General features: G+C 39.6%; 1 protein-coding gene across 5 annotated transcripts in view; it reads left to right on the top strand.

Annotated features, from left to right (window-relative positions):
* The first annotated feature begins 3,525 nt into the window (after positions 1-3,525).
* LOC140478845 (talin-1) overlaps positions 3,526-19,515 on the top strand; it is a 259,303-nt gene continuing 243,313 nt past the window's right edge. For 2 of the 5 annotated variants that reach the window (XM_072572382.1, XM_072572322.1), the window contains exon 1: positions 3,526-3,697. The gene's annotated coding sequence lies outside the window, so the exon portion shown is untranslated. The other 3 variants (XM_072572364.1, XM_072572353.1, XM_072572343.1) reach the window with 3 other exon arrangements.

Below are 19,515 nucleotides of genomic sequence, written 5' to 3'. Positions count from 1 at the left end.
ATGCAATGCAGAAATTCACCAAAGATCCTCAGACATCACCTTCCAATCCGTGACCACTTCCATCTAGAAGAACAGGTACAGCAAATACATGGAACACCACCATCTTCAAGTTCCCCTCCAAGCACTCACCATCTTGATTTGGAAATATATCATCGTTCCTTCATTGTTCCTGTGTCAAAATGATAGAACTTCCTCCCTAATGGCACTGTGGGTCATCCCCCAGCAGGTTCAAGGAAGCAGCTCATCACCGCCTTCTCAAGAGCAACTAGGGACAGTTAATGAATGCTAGCCAGTCAGCGATGCTGACATCCTACAAACAAATTTTTACAAAATTCTTCCAATTACATCCAGTTTCCTGCCCTTTGTCAAGTTGGTTTAAACACCTTAAGCACCATTAACAAACTGACCTGGTTTCAAAGCAACCATTTCCAATCTCTGACTGCTCTGACTTCATAATGTTTTCTTTTGCTGTTGTTTCTCTTTGAGCTTGGACCAGAGGAATGAGAGATCAAATATTATAATTGTATAGCAAGTCCATTCTTCAGATTGCATAGTTATATATATATGACAAAGTAGAGTGCCATTAAACCCAGATGATGTGTTAGTGTTTACCTACAACTGGAACTCCTCCCACGTTAACTTCCTGTTTCCACCTTGCAACCACTTGCAACCACAAGTGGAAATAGTTTTCTTCACATTCACCCTATTGGTTCCTTTTATAATTTTAAATATGTAAATATATTTTCTGAAATCCTCTCAGAAACAAAATAAAAACATACTAATTTCAGAACATTAAGCTTCAGAATCATAAATCAAATAATAATTTTGCTTCTGAAAAAGGGTCACTAGATTCAAAACATTAACCCTGTTTTCTTTTTGGATGAGAATATAAGAAGCATGATTAGAAAGTTTGCGGATTACACCAAAATTGGTGGCATAGTGGAAAGTGAAAAAAGTCATCCGAGAGTGCAATGAGATCTTGATCAACTTGACCAATGGACCAATAAGTAACAGATAGAGTTTAAATAATTGCAATGTACCCGCTTTGATATGACAAACAAGGGCAGCACTTACACTGTTAATAGTAGGGTCCTGGGGAGTGTTGTCGAACAGAAATACTTAACAGGTTTAGGTACATAGTCGCTTGAAAGTTGCATCATAGGTAGACAAGATGATGTAGAAAGCATTTGGTATGCTTGCCTTCATTGGTCACAATATTGAGTATGGGAGTTGGAACATCATATTGTTGTTATACAAGGCATTAGTGAAGCCACTTTTGGAGTACTGTGTACAGTTCTAGTTCCCCTGCTGTAGGAAGGATATTATTATATTGGAAAGGGTGTAGAAAAAAATTGGGGGTTTTAGTTGCAAGGGGAGGCCGGATAATCTGGAAGTTTTTTTTCCCTGGAGCATAGCAGGTTGATGGGTGAGGTTTATAAAATCATGAAGAGTAGAGATAAGATGAATAGCAAAGATATCTTCTCCAGGGTGGGAGATTTCAAAACTAGAAGGCATAATTTTAAGGTGAGAAGAAAGATTTAAAAGGGACCTGGAAGCACATTTTTCACAGAGAGTGTGGTTTGTATGTGGAATAAACTGCCAGAGGAAGTGGTAGATGCAGGTAGAGTTACACCATGAAAAAGACATTTGGATAGGCACATAAGACTTAGAAGATATGGGCCAAATACAAACATATAGGACTAGTTCAGTTTGGGAAATGTGGTTATTATGGACGAGATCTGTTTCTATGCTGGATGACTCTGTGATTCTATCTGCCAGAATGCTGGGTTTCTCCAGCAATTTTTGTTTTTATTAATAATTTTGCAGTATATATAATATATATATATTTACAGCATGTTTTTCTTATAATTGTCATACCAATACTTGGTCTTTTTCTGTGAAGTTCTTAAACCTGAATCAGTCCATGTCCAATTGCAGCGATATGTGGAATAACCAAGTTTGGATTGACAAGTGGCAAGTAACATTCATGCCACACAAATGCCAGGCAATTCCATATATACAGTTTAATCTAATTCCAACTATGCAATTTGAAGAATGGACTTGCTGTACAATTGTAATCTTTGATCTCTCATTCCCACTAGTCCAAGCTCAAAGGGAAACAACAGAAAGACATTATGAAGTCAGAGTAGTCAGACATTAGAAATAGTTGCCTTGAAACCGGGTAAGTTATTTAATGATGCTAAAGAGTGTTAAACCAACCTGACAAAAGACTGGAAACTAGAGTGTAACATTAGGAAGGGAGTGTTGCATGGACGGATGAGGGAAAGACATTTTAATTGTTGGAAGACCTGGAAGTAGGTTTTAACACAATTCCTGCTGAATCTGACAAGAGGTGATTTTCTAAAAACAAATTGTGCTTGAAACGATAGCTGGTTACATTTCAGTCAGCACTGCACCTATCGATTTAATATCGGAAGAGGAGCTGGTATTGAGAAAGCATCTAGCATGAGGAGAATGTTGGATACTGACTTTGTCAGTGGGGGAAACACGTGAGGGAGGAGTCTAATGGTGGGAGAGCGAATGGGTCAGTTTATTATGGATTCCAATTTTACGGTGGTTTACAGGTTTATGATGGGTTAGGATACTGTTCTTCTTCTTAGATCCCAAGCAGTGCTGAAAAGGGATTATTCCATTAGGTCAGTCTTGCCTTTCTTTACTTGCGGTTCCCGAGTTCAATGTAAATCCTACTGGACAAAGTGAAAGACTGGAAAAGTATGAGGCAGGTAGCCTTATTATAATAATTAAATTCGACTAATCTCTTGCAGAACCAGGATATTGGAAATCTTTCAACTACCTCTGCTTAACATGGAAGCAGGCACTTTGGGCTCCAATTTGTGTCCTGGAGGTGATAATACGTGGCAAAGGGTGGGTTAGCTGATTGTACACAACGGGTATTCAGGAAAGAGTTAAGAAACTGTCCCTCCCTTGTAAAATGAAGCAAGAAGGTTGTGGTAGATGGAGTTGAGAAATATCAGATTAACTGTGAAGTATCCAAACTGCAGATTTATTGTTATCCCAATGATCTTTATACAAAGTGGTTCTGAGAAGCAAATAAAATTATTCCACAATTACTAATGTTTTGCGGTTCATGAAGAAAAAGTTGCAATGATTTTCGTTTAAAAAACACACTTCGCAGCAATTTGAATTAAAAGGATCGGTCCACGTTATTCCGCAAACTTATTCTGCAGACCAAGCAATTTCAACAATGTCACCGCGTTGCAGAAGTTATCATGGCGAAGGCAGTTTGTCGACCCACGTCCGAATGGGATCGCAGGAACTGCGGATACAAAGTTTTCCAAAATGCGAGGTGAACGCTGCAGCTTGACACAGAAACATAGTTGCCAAATGGGCAGGGCCCTGTAACGTTTTGCAACAAAGTTGCAGGCTGCTCGCTCCGTGGCGGGATGCCGAACTCATTGACAAATCGGCCGGGCCGAGCGGCGGCAGCGCTGACATCACAAAGGACTGGTGTTCCGCCCGCCGCGTGACGCCGGCCTGGGAGGGCGGGGCATTCGCGCGCACGGCTCCCGGCTTCCTTTCCCCTCCCTGCAGCAGCCTCTGGGCAGCAACATGAGCTGGGAGTGAGTGAGTGAGTGACTAAGTGAGGAGAACAACTCGTGGAGAAACTTGGAGCCAGCCTGGGAAAAGGGGACCGATTGACAAGAGTTGGGGAGGGGTAAGTCAGTTGGTATTTTGTCCAAATGCAGTAATGGTATCCTTCCTGGAGCAACAGGAGAGAGAAGCGGGGAGGATGCGGTGTGGGGATGTGCCGACTGAAAGCAGTCGCTTTGAGGCACTCGTTCGCCCTCTTGATCGCTCCCCGTTTCCTTACTGGGGCTGGTGGAGGTCGGGTCGGGGCGGCCGGAATCGCCTCTCCCTCCTCCTTCCTTGCTTCCTGCAGCCGTTACCTTGCTGTCATCAACTCTCTTGTCTGTGCTGAAACTTCAGAAGCCGTCACACCCGGAAACCCCTTCACTGGGTCCAGGCAAGCGATTGGTTCCGTTAAAGGGGAAGGACTGGGGCTGAAAAGAAAAGACAATCCGTTCAAAAGTCTTACCTCTTTCCGAAGTAATTCATTTAATTTTGGTTTAGAACAAAACCTGTAAAGAAAAGCAAGTTGTATATTTTGTTGGACTCTTCCTGGGACATATAGGTGGTTACTACTAGTGATCAAATTTGATGACATTTATCTCTTTCAGTTCTTTGTAGCCTGCGGGGTGAGTTTAAAAATGTTTTTACAAAATGGGTTAAATTGAAGGGTGTGCTGAGGTAGGTGGTGTAACTGAAGGAGACATTCTTCAGCTTCAGGAAACCTTTACGCCCTTCTTCCTTCCCAAAGATTAAACTATATATTTTGTAAAATAAAAATCGAAAACGAATGTTGATGGTCTACTGTACTCCAGACTAAGGCCATTATCTCATACTTTTTGACGCTGGAATTTATCACGAATTGGGATCCTCTTTCTCTGCGAATGTCTGCATATGGTTTATTTAAATGCATGTTAGTCTAACTTAATTTTCCGTCGGAGGAAAAAATAATTTTTTAAATTCCAAATGGTGAAAGTGTTTTGGAAAACCCTTCCTAATACTGTACTTTGTCCTGTGGCCAATATGTCAAAATGAATAAAAAGGAATGTGTAAAGGAACATAGTTACTGATTATTCTTGTGCGAATCTTCCTGTAAAGCATGTTTAATTTTGCATCTAAATTGCAGTACTGGCTAAAAGGCTGCACAGCTGACAACGTTGCCAGGTCTGCCAAATCTCCCCTTGTTTGTGACCTGTGGTGAGGTTTCCTCTGATTTTTATGTTCTGTTTGGAATCTCTCGTGTAAGATTAATGTTGGGAAGCTTGATGTATAGGGCCATGATAATAAAGTGCAATTATGTAATGCTTCTGCAACAATGTAAAATATGTCTCTACAGGAGATATAGTATTAACAGTTTGTTTTTATTTTTGAATATGCAGAATGGCAATTCGCTTTGTTTTAATTATTAATCCAAAGATTTCTATGCTAGAATTGTAGGAATTTATTACATTTTAAAAACAGTTGTGGGAACTTTATTGGTACAGCGGGTGGTAATCTTGTTTTGCATTTGAACTTGGCTGTTGTAATGAAATTTAATGTTGCACTTTTGTACAGCTTTTGAAGGAATGTAACATGTCCATGCTAGTCCATTACAGATTGGGTAATGACTGCAAATTAGTTCATTTACATAGCTTTTATTTACTGGGTTGTATTGTGATGCTGAATGCTTATATTTGTGGCAATGCATTTCCCATCCTTTCTCATCTAACTCTCTCAACTGGTATAATGGATTGTAACTGCAAATGAATTTAAGTGAAGATAGACATCACAAATTTGATCCCGTGAATTACTGGTATTGGCAAAGTGGGGCAAAACTTTGAAAATTATTGGAGTTAATAACAATAAATAAATAAATCAGATTATTGATCAGAAATTATAGATAAAACCTTTAAATGCAAATACGTAGTTTAACGCTGGTCAGCATTTGTTGGCCATTGCTAGTCGCCTTAAGCTGGTGGTGAGTTGCTGCCTTGAACTGCTGCAATCCATCTGTAGGTTGGCCCATAATGTTGTTGAGGGAATTCCAGGATTTTGATCCCAGTGACAATGAAGGAATAGTGATCTATTTCCACGTCAACATGGTGAGTGATTTAGAGGGGAACTTGTAGGTGGTGGTGGTGGTGGTCCCATGTATTTGCTGCCCTTGTCATTTGAGATGGAAATGGTCGTGGGTTCGGAAGGTGCTGTGTTTAGTGAATTTTTGCTGTGCATCTTGTAGATAGTACACACTGCTGCTGAGGGTTGGTAGTGGAGGATTTGGATGTTTGTTGATGTGGTGCCATTCAAGCAGACTGCTTTGTTTTGGATGGTGTCAAGCTTTGAGTGTTGTTGTAGCTGGTGGGAGTATTCCATTGCATTCCTGACTTGTGCCTTGTAGATGATGGACAGGGTTTAGGGCGTCGGGAGGTGAGTTACTTGCTAGAGTGTTCCTAGTCTCTAGCCTGCTCTTGTAGCCATTGTGTTTATGTTGCATGGACTGCTTCAGAGTCCAAGTTGTACAAATGGTGCTGAACATCATGCAATCATTGGCGAATATCCCCACTTTTTTGACTTTATGAAGGAGAGAAGGTCATCGAAGCAACAGAAGATGCTTAGGCCTAGAACACTACACTGAGGAACTCCTGCAGAAACATCCTGGAGCTGTGATGACTTACCTCTGTCAACCACTACCATCTTCCTATGTGCCTGGTCTGACTCCAGCCAATGGAGTGTTTTACCTATGATACCTATTGATTTCAGTTTTGCAAGGGCTCCTTGATGCCACACTTGGTTGAATCCTGTCTTGATGTCAAGGGCTGTCAAACTCATTGTACCTCTGGAATTCAGCTCTTTTGTCCATGTTTGAACCAAGGCTGTAGTGAGGTGAGCTGAGTGGCCCTGGTAGAACCTGGGCTTCACTAACCAGATTATTGCTGAGCAGGTGCTGCTGGCTGGCATTGTTGATGACACCTTCCATCACTTTACTGATGGAGAGTAGAGTGATTGGCAGTAATTTGCCTGGTTGGATTTGTCCTACTTTTTACATACAGGACATACCTGGATAATTTTTCACGTTGTTGGGTAGATGCCAGTGTTGTATAATTGCACTGGAACAGCTTGGCTAAGGCAATAGCATGTTCTGGAGCACAAATCCTCTGTACTATTGCCAGAATGATGTCTGGGCCTGTGGTCTTTGCATTGTCCAGTGTCTTAAACCATTTGTTGATATCATGTGGAGTGAATCAATTTGGCTGAACAGACATCAGTAGTCCTGGGTACTACCACAGGAGGCTGAGATGGATTATTGATGTGGCACTTCTGGCTGAAGATTGCTATGAATGCTTTAGCCTTATCTTTTGCACTGATGTGCTAGACTCTTCCTTCATTGAGGATGGGAATATTTGTAGAGCTGCTTCTCCAGTGAGTTGCTTAATTGTCCACCACCATTCATGACAGGATATTATAGGACTGCGGAGCTTAGATCTGATCTGTTGGTTGTGAGATTGCTTATCTCTGACTTGAATGCTAAACAGCACAAGCAGCAAATAGTCCTGATGATTCCTGCTGATGGGCTCCTGCCCGAAACATTGATTTTCCTGCTCTTTGGGTGCTGTCTGACCTGTGCGTTTCCAGCACCACTCTAATCTTGACTCCAAGCTCCAGCATCTGTAGTGCTCACTTTCACCTATTCAGGTAGTCCTGTTTGGTTGACAGGTTGACACCACACTTAGTGGCGTGCCTGGAGCTACTCCTGGCATGCCCTTCTCTACTCTTCTTTGAACCAGCGTAGATCCCTTGGCTTGATGGTAATGGTTGAGTGGTGGATATGCCAGGCCATGAGGCTGCAGATTGTGCTGGAGTACAATTCTTTGGTTGGTGGCTCACAATGCATTATGGATGCCCAGTCTTAAGTTGCTAGATCTGTTCAAAGTCTGTCCCATTCACTACAGTAATGGTGCTACACAACATTGAGAATAACCTCCATGTGAAGACACCATTTCATCTCCAAGGGCTGTGAGCGGTGGCTACTCTTACTGATACTGTCATAGACAGATGCATCTGCAGCTGGCAGATTGGTAGATAAGAGATCAAGCATATTTTTCTCTTTGTTGATTCCCTCACCATCTGCTACAGAACTAGTCTAGCAACTACGTCCTTTAGGACCCAAACAGATCAATCAGTAGTGCTAGTGCCAAACCACGCTTGGTGGTGGACATTGAAATCCCCCATGCAGAATATATTCTGAGGCATTTTGATTCGCAGTGCTTCCTCCAAGTGTTGCTCAACATGGAGTATCAATTCATCAGCTGAGGGAGGATGATATGTGGTAATCAGCAGATTTGCTTGCTCATATTTGACTTGATGTCATGAGAGTTTGTGGGATCCAGACTCTCTGTTGAGGACACTCAGGACAACTCCCTTATGACTTTATGCCACATTCTATCACCTCTGCTGGGTCTATCCTAGTAGTGAGACAGGACATATCCAGGGTTGGTAATGGTGGTATTTGTCCTACTTACTTACAGAATCATACCTACAGACAATGTAAGGCTGTTGCTGAATTAGTCTGAGACAACTCTCCCAATTTTGTCACTAGCCCCCAGACCTTAACAAGGAAGACGTTGCAAGGTTGACAATTGCAACATTAAAAGACATTTAGATGGGTTTATGAATAGGAAGGGTTTGGAAGGATATGGGCCGGGTGCTGGCAGGTGGGACTAGATTGGGTTGGGATATCTGGTCGGCATTGATGTGTTGGACCGAAGGGTCCGTTTCCATGCTGTACATCTCAATGACTCTGTGACAAGGCTGTTTCTGCTTTTTCCAGTACATAGGTGGTCTGTCTATTTTTTTTGGTTGTTGAAACTTTGTAGCAATTGGCAAAACTGAATGGCTTGCTAGGCCATTTCATAGGGCAGGCTTTTGCCCGAAACGTCGATTTCGCTGCTCATTGGATGCTGCCTGAACTGCTGTGCTCTTCCAGCACCACTAATCCAGTATTTGCTTTCCAGCATCTGCAGTCATTGTTTTTACCTCATTTCATAGGGCAGTAGAGAGTTAACCAAATAGTTGTGGATCTGAATGTAAAATATAGGCCATACTTTTCCTGAAGAAAGGTTACAACCGAAACATCGACTTCTCCACCAACTGATCCTGGCTAGCTGTGTTCTTCCAGCCTCCTGTCTGTCCACTTTGGATTCCAGCATCTGCGGTTCCATTTCAATCAGGATCTTAGTGAGCCAGATGGGTTTTTCTGACAGTTGGCAATGTTTTCATGGTCATCAATTTTAAATTCAAATTCCACCATCTGCCATTGAGGAATTCAAACCCGGAGTACCAGAACATTAGCTGAGTTTCTGGATTAATAGTTTAGTGATAATATCATTAGTCCCCATTTGCACACCTTGGTGTTCTTATTTAAGAAATTGTCCACTAATGATGGAACTTGAAAGCGTCTCTTTCCAAACTTCCAGGCCTTCAGTTTGAAGCAAGCCAAGCTAAGATATAAATACAAATTTACAAGAAATACCCAAGCTTCTAATATTGTATTGAGAGTATTGGGACAAGGTCTATCCCACAGGCTGACATTGTGATTTTTTTTGAGGTTTTTTTTAAGTCCCTTTTTGTCCAGATTAGATTTTCAAGGCAGTGATGTATAAGACAGTAACTGTTTCATATTGGTATTTTCTATTTATATGGAATACAAAAGATGAAACTACAGAAGCCTATGTTCCTGTTGCAATTGATAAACACTCACTTATGTTGGTAGCTGCAATCCAGATGACCTCAGTTTTCTTTGATTTGGAGGTGCTGGTGTTGGACTGTGGTGGACAAATTTAAAAATCGCATAACACCAGGTTATAGTCCAACAGGTTTATTTGGAAATACTTGCTTTCGAAGTCCTTCGAAAGCTAGTGCTTCGAAATAAACCTGTTGGACTATAATCTAGTGTTGTGATTTTTAACTCAGTTTTTTTGAGGTTTCCTTTGTTATAAAAGTTACAAATTGGAAGGAATTAAGGGGATAGTCTAAGATAAAAATTAATAATTGAAAAATGCATGGACCTGTTAAGGACAAATGGTGTGGAATTCTGTTTGACCAATGTAGTAATTATTTGAAGACCTTTTGATAAAAGGAATACAGATATAATTTATGGACTTTCAAAGCATTTGTGTCACTAAAGACTGCTTAAAAAAAATAAAATTGTATCATATAATGGTTTGTGATAACATATAAAAATATGCAGCATGTGTGGCTTAATTACATTGTGTTAATGTTAATTCTTCATGTGAACAAATAGTTTTAATTGCATTTACCCATCTCGTTCAACTCCTTATTTTTCTGATCAAAATATCCAGTCTAATTTTGAAAGTTGACACAGTTTCGGTCTCAATCACAAATACACAAAGGTAGTTCTAATGCCTTTAACCCTCTGGGAAGTTTCTGGAGCCTTCTGTTCTAAATCAAGCTTATCTGTTCCAATGGTTTCCAAACAGTCAGCATCCAGGGGGACTAGATCAATTTCTGTCTTCCAATATTAGTGTCAATATCTGACACATTAAAGCCTGTTCGTAGAGACTGTGGATATGCAGGAGCTTTTAACCTGGTGGCTAGTTCACTGTACAAGAAGTCTTTGCGAATAAGGCAGTTGTCCACAAATTAATGTAGTTGAACCTGTGTGGCTGTCATTGGCTTAGCAGCAAGTGTATGTCGATTGAATTAGCCTACTTCAGGATCTCACGTTGGTGATTTTTATACTGCTAACAGATGACAAGGATATGTTGTGAGGCAGCAAAGGTGGAAACTGGCCTTTTTTAATGCCTGCTATCTTGTTTGGGTCTTGTATCTATCAAGAAGTGTGCTGAATGTGTCAACTTAATCTGTCAGTTTGGTGTCCTCAGTCAGTTTGCTCTTCTGCAATCATTTTTTAGTTTGGAGATAATGGCTGCAGCAAGCTGCTGGACAATGGACTCAGCAATGCCTCCAGTGTATCCACTCTGAAATAATGTAATTGACAAAAATGTAAAACCTGGTATGCAGCTTCTGGTCTTCAGGCAGCAGTGTTACAATCTTAGTCATAAAGATGTACAGCATAGAAAGAGGCCTTTAATCAGGAATATTGACTCTCTGGCTCCTCGGCTGCTGTGCTTTTCCAATGCCATGGTTTTCTACTGACTCCAGCATCTGCAGTTCTCACTTCCTCCTAATGGCATTATAAGTCATGTACCCACATTTGCTGATGAAATAAAGTTAGGCAGCATTGTAGATAGTCTATCAATATCCCTTTTTAACCTTAGGCTAAGCCAATGAGCAAAGCTGTGGCAGATTTCAATGTAAGCAAGTGAGAGGTTATTCATTTTGGACTAAAAAAGAACAGATCAGGGTTCTTTCCAGATGGTATGAGGTTAAATACAGTGGATTTACAGTGGATATAGTAGAATCCAAAGAGAAACTGGGAGTTCCAGTACATAGACCTTTAAAATGTCACAAGCGGATAAAGAAAATAAAGCTCATAGAATATTCTCCTTTATATCTAGAAGACTGGAATATAAGAATTCAGACGTTATGCTGTAACTATACAGAACCCTAGTCTATACAGTTCTGTACATATTGGGACAACACATCTTAGGAATGATATTTTGGCCTTGGGACAGGGGGGTCAGGCAGGGTTGTAAAATGTAGGTTACATGAATGATACCTGAACTTCAAGGGGCTAATGTCTGAGGATAAATGATATAAACTTGATCTGTTTTCTCTTGAGTTTAGAAGTTTGAGGGGTGATCTAATTGAACTCTTCAAGATATTTAATAGAAAAAAAACAAAGTAGGTAAAGATAAACTCTTCCCACTGTTTGTGGATTCTAGAACTGGGGGCATAGCCTTAAAAATTAAGGTCAGGCCATCCAGAGAGGGAGCACTTTGGCAGGCATGCTCACATGCATACGTTTACAGTGCTTTTCCACAAACAACAGTTGATGGTAGGTTGGTTGTTAGATTAGAGTTTGACCTCCGATTAGCCATGATCTCACTGGGGGAACAGGCTTGAGGGACTGAATGGTCTACTCCTGTTTCTACATTCCTATGTTCATCACTCAAGTGACAACATAATGGAATACAAAATGAAACAAAACAAGATAGCGGATAAAGACACATCCCTCCCTGATGTGCTCAATGCTTTCTTTACTCTGAGCAAAGTGGTGTCACCTGCCCCAACAGCCCTGGATGCACATGTTCTCTCCGTCACCACTGTAGACGTCAGATTGGTCTTCCTGAGAGTCAACCTCAGAAAAAGTATGGGTCCAGACAGAGGCCCCAGCCATGCACTTAGATCCTGTGTGGACCAGCTGGCAGAGGTATTCACTAGCATTTTCAACCTCTCCCTAGCCCTACACTCCTCCCTGGAACAACAGGATAACAAGGATGCCTAAATCAGGCTCCTACTCATTGACTACAACTCCTCCTAGCTCTTGGCTCTGTCCTCTGCAACTGGATCCTCAGCTTCCTGATCCATCAGTGAAGATAGACAACTAATGTAATTAATTATTGTGACATAAAATGATAACCATCCTGAAACTGAAACTGTTTTAAAAACCCATCTGATTCACAATTGTTTCAGGAGAGGAAATCTAGCTTCCTTATCCAGTATGGCCAACATAAGTCTAGACCAACAGTAACGTGGTTTACCTTTTAACGGCTTCTGAAATGGTGAAGCAAAATGTTGGATTTAAGGGGAGTTGGAGATGACCAATAAACACTGAGCTTGAGTGAGGTTCACTTTCTAAGAACAAATGGAAAAGCAAAAGAATATACCAGATTTTATCTCTTTACTGTTTTGCCGCCTTTATCAAAGGCACAACTTGACAGCTCTGTAAATTTGGTTGGGTTTCCCTCCCCTGATCACTCTGCATAACTCCAACAGAAATTGCACTTGTGCATGGACAGGCTAGAGAATTCTTCTCTTTCCTGTACTCCAAAGTGTTTCAATCTGCACACGGAGGAGGACAATCTGGGTAAACTTCAAGAGATGTGCTTTCTTTTCTGTAACCATAATGGCTCTAATGAGAAGTGGTTGGGAGAATAGCAAATGAGAAGTTCACAGTACATATACAGTATTGACATTGGAAGTGAGACAAGTCATTTTCATTCAAATTATGTTTTATTTCAGAAAATTTTCACAATGATCTCCATCTTTGCCTCAAATGGTTGTTATGCAGTTTTAGCATACTGGAACTAATAATCTGCAGGGAAAATATATGCTTAAGCCATTAATCTGTCTGTATACTTTGAATTCATTCTTTGAAATCGTTTCCATTATTATCACTGCCATTTACATATCTGTAAATAATGCAATTCCATATCCCAGCACTATAAATATACTCTTTGTACACAGTATGTGAAAGAATAAAGCTAACTGTGCTGCTTGGTGTTTTACTAAAAACTTCATATGCCAATGTTATGCTTTAATGAAATCCCAGGGGACAACATTGAGAAAATGTCATTTGATCGAATGGGGTGCATTTCCCATTAGCGTCTTGGCACATTAATATTGAATAAAATTGTTAATAAATGTGGAATCTTACATCACAACTTTATATTTCAGGAGAGTGAGCTCAATGACCATCACACTTTAGTGTGAATAATGTGCAACCAGATTTCCTCTAAACTAGCTGTGCTGGAGGCCTAACATTTGGTGCACATGTGGGATTGGCAGATGTGTGCAGGAATTATGTCATGACATTGCTACAGTTACTGGAAGCATTTATGTGAAGGCATGACATCACCAGGAACGCACTGTAGAGCACATGTAGTTTCACTGGTCGTTTGGCGGCTGTTACTGGCATTAAGTAAACACTGTTAACAGCAACAAGACAGACTCTATGAAAAGAGCTTTCCTTGTTAATCTAATTTTATATGTAAGAGAAAATCCAGCAGTTTAACATTTGTAGATTCCCCACAGGCCTCTAACTGTAGGAGACATATACTGAGAGATGATTGCTGGATAGAGGAGTCTGACCCAGCTGCAAATAAACAAATTACAGCAAATCTAAGTCTTGGAATTCAACACTTTCCTTGACATTAAAGAGGAAGAACATCTTAATGCTTCTGCTTCGCAGTTTAGTTAAATGAGTTAAATTGCAGGCAGCTTGGTTGTGTACAAGCAATGGCCTCTCAGACTTTTAGTATGTGGCTGTTATAAGCACACTATATTTTCATTTTTTTCTCTGTATAAAGTATGCATTATTAAGTATTTTGCAATTTACACGTTGTGTATGCTGTTATTCAAAACTTTAAAATATCTGCAATTATAACTACTGTTTCTGGTGGCAAAATGCTCATTTACATATGCCTGGTGAGAAGCAAGTCTGTATGGCAACAACACACTCTTTGTTCACTGGAGACTCAGTGGAAGTTTCTCATGTTGTCTGATACAAGGGCATTTTTTTAAAGTTTTGGGTAAGGATTTTTCTGCCAGCCCTAACTACTGAATAATAAGGCTATTCAGCATATACAACACCAGGACTGTTCAATGGTTCTGAAGTTGGGACATTGCTTCTTTACAAGAACATTTTTAATAATTGTTTAACCTTCAAGGATTACATGCTAACTTAATGCAGTTGCTGAACTTTGACCAGAGTAATTTTGGTCTTAAATGTTAGATTGAAAATGCGAAATTCTGATTTCAAAGTCTGTTGGATTTATGCAGCTTGTAATAGTCTACAATGGGACTTTCCATGTATCATTTTAAAAGTATATCAAACTGACTTAATAGGCCAACTTTCAGGAAGTTGGAAATGAGTCAATGTCAGAATGGAAATGCCTTGAGTAGAATTATGAGTATGATTGTGTTGGTAATATGTTCACTTTGGAGTTAAGGCCTCTGTCTGAACTATGTCTTGTATTGTAATCCAAAGGACTGGAACCTAGAATAATTTTGTGTAATATTATTATAAATATTGACTGTAATCCTAAATTTAGCAAATGACTTAAGTATTAGAAGGAACTGAGTTAATTATGTGATTTTTTTTTGCTAATAAAAGTTTTGGAAAGAAAAGTCAGCTGAGTTAGATTGTGTGCACTTGAGCATACAATTCAAGTTGACCTTGTGTTATAGCCTGAAGAAATGCTATATTGTCAAAAGTGAGATGAAAGTAGATGCTTTCTGCTTCTGGTAGTTTCGATCGAGTTTAAAGATTGCTATTTCATTTCAAATTAAGTCAAATCTCAATGCTGTTTCCTCAGCTAGTGATCCTGGGGTTGAAACAAAAACTTGTTTAATCAATATTTTTGTGGGATCTTGCTATATGCTAAATTTGAGATGCAAACTCTTAATCTCCTTTTGAAGTAAGGATGACTCAGTAACAATGTACATTAAATGCGCTAGTCAATTCTGTTCCAATAAAGATGAAGTGGAGATTCAGGACAGTAATTTTCCAAACCTCTGATTTTGTATCAGTTAGTAACTGGTAGATATCAAGTGACTTATTCTTCTGTCTTAGAAGGTCAGCAAAGCATTTTCTTGGAAGATGTGGGCTTCCATTAAAATGGAGAATAGAAGAAATATTTTGAAGTCCAGGAGAGACTGAACTCTTTGTGGACCAGAATGTTGTTCCAAGAGAAAATGTCATTTTTTTTTCTCTCTGATTTGGAGGTGCCAGTGTTGGACTGAGGTGTACAAAGTTAAAAATCGCACAACACCAGGTTATAGTCCAACAGGTTTGATTGGAAGCACTAGTTTCCTGATGAAGGCGCAGTGCTCAGATTTTTAACTTTACTCTCTTTTTCTGTTATTCCTCCCCTTCTTTTCTTGATACTTTATTTTTAAGTAACTTTTGGTTTGCTATTTGAAGCCAGAAGATAGCAAATGTAACAGTGAGCATAACCATCTCGACACATTAGACTGCCCTTTCTTTATTGTGTAAATTTAATTCTTTGAGTTGTTTACTGTTACTGTTACTGTTATCTTTTTCTGTAACTTCATTTAAGTTAGTGACTGTTTGTTTGTTTGTTTGTTTGTTAGTTAGTTAGTTAGTTAGTTAACTGGCTAGTGCACTTGGAGATGTGGGACAGACTGTGTCTTTAGCAATTTGTGGAAAAACTGCCGATCAACTAGAAGTTTTTTTACATTGGAAAGATTCCAGGAAGCTTGCAGTGTAACACTTCAGTGAGTGTTATTTGTTGTGGTGTCACAGTTTGACATCTAAATTAAACTATTAACATGGACATCAATGGAGTTCTTTCAGTGGACAATCTTGTTAATTCTCTTAACTTAATCCGGATGCACAATTCACATGAATTTGCATTTGAATCTGTGAAATGAGATGTCTTTTAGTTATTAAACCTGTACTGCAATTTTAGACTCTGGCTAGCATCCAAGCAGTTGCACTAAGGAGGCACCCCCCTCCACCTTACTGTGTGGTGTGCATTGAGATGTTACCATGTGCCATTCTTGGTCAAAGAAAAACTTAGGTTTTGCCTTGTCTTTTTTAATAACCAAAAAAAAGCCATGTGTACTTGCAGTGTTAATTTAGCAACTTGTCTAGAACTTAATTTGTTTCAGTAAATATTTTCCATTAGTCACCGCAAGAAATGTTTGGTGTGTTACCCATAACCTTTTAAGGTGTGAGGTGCAAGTATCCAACTTGTGTGAAAGTAGACCATTTTGATTGTTCTTGTCCAGCCCAGTGAAAACTGCTGTGCAAACTGCCATTTTTGGAATTTGTTTTTTGAATTTTAATCTTAATACTCACGTTATGAGGCCCTGGAGTACAGCCATACTGACTGGAATTCCATTCTGTCTAGAAATGTATTAATATGCAGCTCATAGGTAGTCACTGTATCTGTTTCACCTTTTGGCTGTGCCATCCAATTCTAATTCAGTTGCTTAGTTATAACCGATGTATCTTTCTTTGTTTTTATTCAATAGTGTCACCTTGAACACTGCAGCTGATGTGCTGCACAGTACTTTTAGGAAGGAAGAGTCAGGGTTTTGACCTAGCAACGGGGGGAGAGAATGGTGATATACTTCCAAGACAGGATGGTGTAGAAAGACCTGCATTAGTAATCCAGACAGTGCAACCTTAAATTTTACACATTGGCATTTTGAGAATTGAATTTGCTTTTAAATTTACTGAAACCCATCTACAATATGCACTGGAGATATTTATCAAGACTCATTCGCCAGTAACTTCTAAACTCATGCCCATGTAGGACAAGGGCAGCAGGTACTTGGAAACACAATCGCCTGCAAGTTCCTCTCCAAACCACTTACTATCCCCACTTGGGAATGTTACATGTTTCCTTCAGTGTAGCTGGCTCAAAACTCTGCAGCTCCCTTCCTAACAGCATTGTGGATATACCTGCACCTGGACTGCAGTGGTTCAAGAAAGCAACTCGCTATCACCTACTCCAGGGCAATTTTGGCTGGGTAATAAATGGTGACCCAGGTAGTGATGTCTACTTCCTATGATGTATTAACTAATTAAATTAAAAAAAACCATGAAGTTACCACATACTTTCAAACAAAAATCATTAGCCTTTAGGGAAAGGGATCTTATTGTGAAGTTTCTGAAACACCATCAAATATCAACTTTCATTCATCATATTTAATATAGTAAGATATTTCATTGCTATTCACATAATTATTTTCAAACAAAATGATGTCCTGCATTCTATGGGATATTATGGCAAGTAACAAAAATTTGGTTAAGTATCGAAAGTTTTAAGTAGTGCTGTAAAGGAAGGTAAATGGATAGCAAGGTAGAGAGAGCATCTAGAACCTAGGCAGATGAAAGAACCATGGAGTGATTAAAATTGGGAATGCCTAAGAGGCCACACTTGGACGAGCATTGTTAGGAAGATATTGTGACTAGAAGAGAATATAGAAATAAGCAGGACTGAAGTCATGGGCGGATTGGTGGACAAGAAAGAATTTTAAAATTGCCTCCTAGAACAAGAATAGGAGTGATGATAATATGTTGAAGGTCTGGAGATTGGCAGAGTCATGCAAGGACTAAATTTTATGTAGACTGTATAGATATCTAGGGATGCACTTAGTTGAGGATGAATATCAGCAGATGAGTTGGGGGCACAGGTAGAGAGAGGCAATGTTAGACAACGTGGATGATGGAATGGATTATATTGTTTGTAGCTTATCTTTGAGTTGAAAAGGAATTTGTTTTTGTTGCAAACAAGGCCTGAAAAGGCCCAGTCTAATAGATAGCTAGCAAAATTCATACCCACAAGTGTCAGGGAATGATCATCTCTGACAAGGGAGAATTTAACCATCTCTTGTTGCTCAACAGCATACCATGTGGAATACTACAAAATCACCATCTGAGATTCAATATTGACTTTTATGCATCAGCCATACAAATAATCTGCCTATAGAAACAGTTCAGAGACTGGGAATTCTGCTTTGAATAACCTGCTTCCTGATAACACAAAGGCACACATCAGGAGGGTGATGGAATATTCCCTACTTGCCTAGATGAGTTTAACTCCAACAATACACATGATGCTTGATACTATCCAAGACAAAGCATCCTGGTTGATTGACAGCCCAACAATCACCTTCAATTATCTCTCCCTCCACTACTGATGTGCAGTGGTAGCAATATGTCCTGAAGGTTCACTAGACTCACATCAGTTGTCTTAGGGCTTTTGCCCGAAACGTTGATTTCGCTGCTCGTTGGATGCTGCCTGAACTGCTGTGCTCTTCCAGCACCACTAATCCAGTATTTGATTTTCAGCATCTGCAGTCATTGTTTTTACCTTATAAAGAAAGGTTGGATGTGTTAGGTTTGTATGTATTTGAGTTTAGAGGAGTGAGGCAACTTGATTGACACAAAGATTGAGGATTCTTAATGGGGTATATAGATTTTCTTGAGAAAATTTAGAACTAAGAGGTCATTGTTTAAAAATGAAGGTTGCTGATTTAAGACAAAGCAGAATTTATTTTTGAGGTTAGGTCTTTGACATGTTATTTCTTCATTGTGGGAGCAGAGTCTTGAATATTTATAAGGTGCATATAGATAAATTCTTGATTAAGCAAGGAGGTGAAAGGATATTAGCAGATGAAAATATGGAGTCATGTTAACTGTGATTTTATTTGAACGATGGAGCAGGCTTAAGAAGTTGAACTGCACATGCTCTTTATTTGTATTTTTGGATTAGCGGGCCACTTAGCTCATTTGGCTAGATGGTTGGTTTGTGATCCAAAGTGGCACCGACAATATGGCTTCAATTTCTGTACTGGCTGAGGTTATCATGAAGGTCCCACCTTCTCATCCTGGGTTAACCAGTCATTTCTCTTCTCTAATGAAGTAGCATCACTATAGTTTTCTGGGACTAATAGATATGTATTTGTATATGTGTGTGAAATTTATGATCTCTACCACAAGGAAAAGGACAGCAGATCAATGTGAGCACCATCAACTGCAAGTTTCCCTCCAAGCCATACTCTGTGCTAGCTTGAAACTAAATCATTACTCCCCTCACTATTGCTGGGTGAAAATTCTGGAACTTCTTCCCTAACTATACTGCAGTGTATCATGGATTGTAACAATTAAACCAGGTGACTCACCACTGTTTGTGATGACACTGGGGATAAATGCTTATCTTCCCATTGGCATCCACATTCAATGAAGAAATAAAGCAAGTCTAGTTATGCTTGTCAGATGCCAGGGAGATGGAGTCAGTGGTGAGAAATAGTTTGTGGCAGGAACCGAAGAAAAAGACCTTGGTTTTACTAAAACTTCAAAGAAATATGATTATTCAGATTTGGATATTATTAAGTTAGGGGCATTTCCAAGTGCCATCCAAACCACCAGATCGCTAATGGCTCTCATGTGGCTCAATTACCAGCACCTTCTGGCTTGAGAAAGTTGGATTGTTACTTTATAGCATTCTGGCCTAACACAACTTTAGA

Source organism: Chiloscyllium punctatum, chromosome 1, assembly GCF_047496795.1.
Source record: "Chiloscyllium punctatum isolate Juve2018m chromosome 1, sChiPun1.3, whole genome shotgun sequence".
In the NCBI taxonomy this organism is placed as follows: Eukaryota; Metazoa; Chordata; class Chondrichthyes; order Orectolobiformes; family Hemiscylliidae; genus Chiloscyllium; species Chiloscyllium punctatum.
Note: the sequence above shows the minus strand (reverse complement) of the source record. Positions and strands in the feature narration are given on the sequence as shown.